Below are 4858 nucleotides of genomic sequence, written 5' to 3' on the forward strand. Positions count from 1 at the left end.
GGCTCGCTCCGACGCTTGTAGTTGTCGATAGGTGGTCTATGAACCTGAATGTAAAATTTACTTATAGTGTTCTTTGTATTGACAACTGATGAATAGATTGAAAGTTTTTTTCAAAAAAAATAGTTTGGATCAGTGGGAGTATTTTTTTTATTTTCCTTTTCATAAGAGATGCGGTAGAACCATATTCACCAAATTTGCGTCCATGTGGATTTGAATTAAGATGGAAGTGGGTATCCGAATTTGTATGACGAAGACAACTACTATAAATATGTTTACGTACATTGAACCAACTGTGGATATGGACATATATATGGATATATCTATGACCAAATAAAGTTGCACTAGCTAGTTTTAGCAAATGCTACTATAACCCTACACCCAAATTATCGAGCGTGAAATCTAAATTAGTGGTTTATGCTCTTCTATATCTATCATACCAATACCTAGTTTCTTTTGCGGGCCATACCTATGACCCATACCTAGTTCTACTGTAAGAAACCAATGTTTTCATGGCTCTATTACTAAAATGACATTTTTTGTTCCCCATTGTTTGATAACTATCTTTCAGTTACACAGACACCATTACTAAAAATAATGATGGCTATACTCCACACCGTTACCTAGTACAAGAGGGAGGTAAATATAAGTTTAGCAAGGTTATTTGCGAAGATTGAAGAGTAAAAAAAGAAGTTCATAATTATAACTTGCTAGTTATTTACTAAAACAAATGATGTGCTTCTTAGCGTTTTGGTAAAATAAAAGTGGGTAACACGAACTTGTTTTATTGAGACAACTATGATAAGTGTGATGATGCATATTGAACCAAGTGTGGATATGGATATATCAGTGATCAATAAAGTTACGCTAGCCAATTTTGACAAATCTAATTCTACACCCAATTCTCCGACATGGAAAACTAAAAGGATGGTCAATTGTTCTTCTATATCTATCAGGCCTATAAACCATTACTGTACTAAGATTATATCTATGGAGGACATATCGTTATCGTTTATGTTGCTAAAACTGTAAGATATTTGTATCTAATCTAAATTGACTAAACATCTTACCATATCTTAGTCACATTCACTTTCACATTCGTATTTGATTTCATCCCTAATTGCATTATGCACTTCACTTGAAAATATGTAAAGGAAAGGGAAACAACACTACCCGGTCCGTATATGATTAATTTTCACCCCTAACTACTTTTCTCCGTTGTTGTGTCACCTTTAGAACTCGCATGAGAACTAGATATTTAACATGTTTTATAATATACTCGGTGTTGGTGTCAAAACCGGCGGATCTCGGGTAGGGGGTCCCGAACTGTGCGTCTAGGCGGATGGTAACAGGAGACGGGGGACACGATGTTTTTACCCAGGTTCGGGCCCTCTCGATGGAGGTAAAACCCTACTCCTGCTTGATTGGTCTTGATGATATGAGTATTACAAGAGTTGATCTACCACGAGATCGAAGAGGCTAAACCCTAGAAGCTAGCCTATGGTATGCTTGTTCTTGGTCCTACGGACTAAACCCTCCGGTTTATATAGACACCGGAGGGGGTTAGGGTTACACAGAGTCGGTTACAAGGAAGGAGATCTACATATCCGTATCGCCAAGCTTGCCTTCCACGCCAAGGAGAGTCCCATCCAGATACGGGACGAAGTCTTCAATCTTGTATCTTCATAGTCCAACAGTACGGCCAAAGGAAATAGTCCGGCTGTCCGGATACCCCCTAATCCAGGACTCCCTCAGTAGCCCCCGAACCAGGCTTCAATGACGATGAGTCCGGCGCGCAGATTGTCTTCGGCATTGCAAGGCGGGTTCTTCTTCAAACTTTGAGTACCTGTTAAATAATGTCCGGCTTCTCGTAAATGTTGCGCTTCTTGGCTTCTGCGTCCAATAATGGCCATCTTCCGCGTGTCAAGCGAATGTGAGGAGCCAGGGTGTTTTTACATTTACCACCCTAGCTATATGAATGAACTATCTATTAAAGAGACGAGGATTCTCAGATCCAAAGCACACCATCCTCTCTCAGTGAGCATTCATTGGAGTGCGCCCGAAAAAATCCATCCCAACATGGCCAGCCAGCGCAGCTCCTCCTCTCGCTCCCGCAGCCCCAAGCCCGGAGATTGGGAGAAGTGTTCCGTCCCGCACAGTCAATTAGTGAAGCTACAGACCCAGGGATTTCTCCCCCCAGCATATATGGTACCGGTTCGAGCCGGGCTCGCCACCTATAATGGCGGGGAGCAAGCGGAGAGCTTTCCCAACCCCTCTAAGGGAGAGCGGGTATGCCTTGTCCCTTATTTATTAAGGGGACTCGGATTTCCAATCCATCCGTTTCTCCGGGGGCTCATGGAGTTCTATGGCCTCCAGTTGCACAACCTCACCCCTGCCTCCATACTGCATATCGCTGGCTACGTAGCCCTTCGCGAGCTGTTTCTGGGCTGCGAAGCTCATTTCACGCTGTGGAAGAAGTTGTTCTGCCTTGTGCCCCGTACACAGAGGGGATCAATATATCAAGTGGGCGGAGCCGAAGTATGGCGCATCGCCGGGACCGGATACCTATCCGGTACCCCGAAGAAGACGTCTAAAGACTGTCCTTCAGAGGGTTTTATATGGAGGACGTCCCCCTTCCGGATCCTATTCGGACCGGCCTCCCCGAGTTTGATAATGCTCCTTTGAAGAAGCGCCTGAGCTGGCGACCACGGAGCCCTCAAGAGGAAGATGATAGAGATGTTCTTTACCTGATGGGCCGGATAAAGGTATTGGCTCAATCAGGATTGACCATAACCGAGGTTATGTCAATATGCATTATGCGAGGGGTGCAACCACTTCAATATCGAGGCCACCCCATGTGGGACTTCAACGGCGAAGATGATGCCACCCGCTGCGGTAAGGGGCCGGACTCAATTGCTGCCTTAGCAAAAATCATGTCTGGTTTGTACAAGGGAGAGGAAGAGGAGTTCCTCCGCATCAAGCCACGGGATGGATTTTCCATGTACAACCCTCCGAGCTGGGTAAGCTGCCACTTTTTATACCCACCCCTTCCACATCTTTACAGCAAATATTTTATCTTTCCATTTCATCGCATGAGCTGCGTAAGGCTGTAAGGGAGATCAACAGCCCACCTCCACAACCAGAGTATCTTGAACGGTCCCTCAACCCCGGCCTTAAAGAGGATCCGGACATATTCATGGAGCTGATTGACAGGGTATTCTACCAATTGAGCTGCGATGATGCCATGGTGGCCATTATAGCCGACTACCCTGGGCTACTCCCAGCCTCGCAGATAAACGAGACCAAAGTCCCAACTTTTGAAATGGATTCCCTTTTACGCACTTCACCTACCGTACACAAACGGTGTTTTACAGGGAAGGCCCTCGGGACGCCATGCCGAGCCCGCGGTGACTCGCCAACAAGGAGCTCCGAGGCTGGACATGCTAAAAAGGAAGGTGGTCCGGACGGAGACGCCGGCGCAGAGGTATGATGCAACGCCTCGCTCCGCAGTTGTCGTCTTTTAGAAACATAATAACACCCGTGTTTCCTAGAAGGAAGAACGCTCGCCGGACTATATCCGGAGAGATCACCGATCACGTCTCTACCAGTCGGGCTCCAGGGCCGGACACAGAGGCGGAAGCTAAAACGAGGCGCACGCCGGATGCTCCTTCTACAGAGGATGTGGATAAAATATCTGCTACGAATTTCGAAGTGGCGAGCGCCAGGAATCACAGGCGTCACCGAGCCGTACTCCATGATGCTTGTTTCTCCCAAGAGGCGTTTGATGCCTTCAACTCAGGAGATGCGTATATCCATGCAGCTCAAAATGGTCTAGCCAGAGCCACGGACCAGTATATAAAGGATGTACGGGTAAGAAAATTTGATGAGTATATATATCTGTAGCCCCTGAGACTTGAAGCTGTTGACACAACTGATTTAAGGATCATTTATTGTGCAGGTTCTTACAGAGAAGAATACTCAACTGTCACAGGAGCTAGAGGAATGCAATACCCAACTTCGGGCCGCCGTTGCCGCATTGAAGGAACCTAAAAAGGCCCCAGCTGGTAACACTTGTTTCAAAGAATGATAGGTACCATATAGTGTGCGGCATGGCTGTGAATCTAACAATAGATATTGCAGAGGACTCCGGAGAGAACCCGGAGGACCAGCATGTCGTACGACAGCTAAAGGCTAGCGAACGCGTGCTGACTAAGGTCATGCGGGAGAAAAACAATCTCCAAGACGCCAATACCAAGCTGAGCGTGGAACTGAAAGATGTTTGAGCCCAGCTTGCGGACTCCGTGTAGGAGAATAAGCGGCTTCGACGCGGCATTTTTAGTAAGTGCTTGAACAAACCCTTAAAAGAGTTCGGCGAAGAAGCCGGCTAAGCAGAGTTATGTCTGCAGATATGCTGACGGGTCGTCCCGCAGAGGAGATGCCCGGGTCTGCGGGTGATCTTCTCCCCGAGCTTTCACAACTGCACGAACAAGTTCGGCAGGTGATGCAAGATATTGCCCAGGCCTTGTGGCCATCCGTCTCCCTGCCAGCGGGCGTTGGAGAGCTTGCGGAGAAGCTCAAGGGAGCGCGGTGGCGCTTCCGATTAAGGAAGATATCGGCCTGCCGTCAAGGTGCCAGGGAAGCCTGGGCCATGGTGAAGACGCGGTATACCAAGGCTGACCCAAACCACATGGCCGAGGTCGGACCTGTGGGGCCCGATGGGAAAGAGATCCCCGTTAGCTTAGTGTATGGGCAAGTAGAATTAGCCGCAAAGTATTCCCAGCAGGATTGTAGGCTAGACAGCCTGTTGGATGGTATAGAAGAGGAATTTAGTCAGTCTAAGTGACTATGTAATTAAAGTGAC

This window comes from Triticum aestivum, chromosome 3A, assembly GCF_018294505.1.
Source record: "Triticum aestivum cultivar Chinese Spring chromosome 3A, IWGSC CS RefSeq v2.1, whole genome shotgun sequence".
NCBI classification, from domain to species: domain Eukaryota; kingdom Viridiplantae; phylum Streptophyta; class Magnoliopsida; order Poales; family Poaceae; genus Triticum; species Triticum aestivum.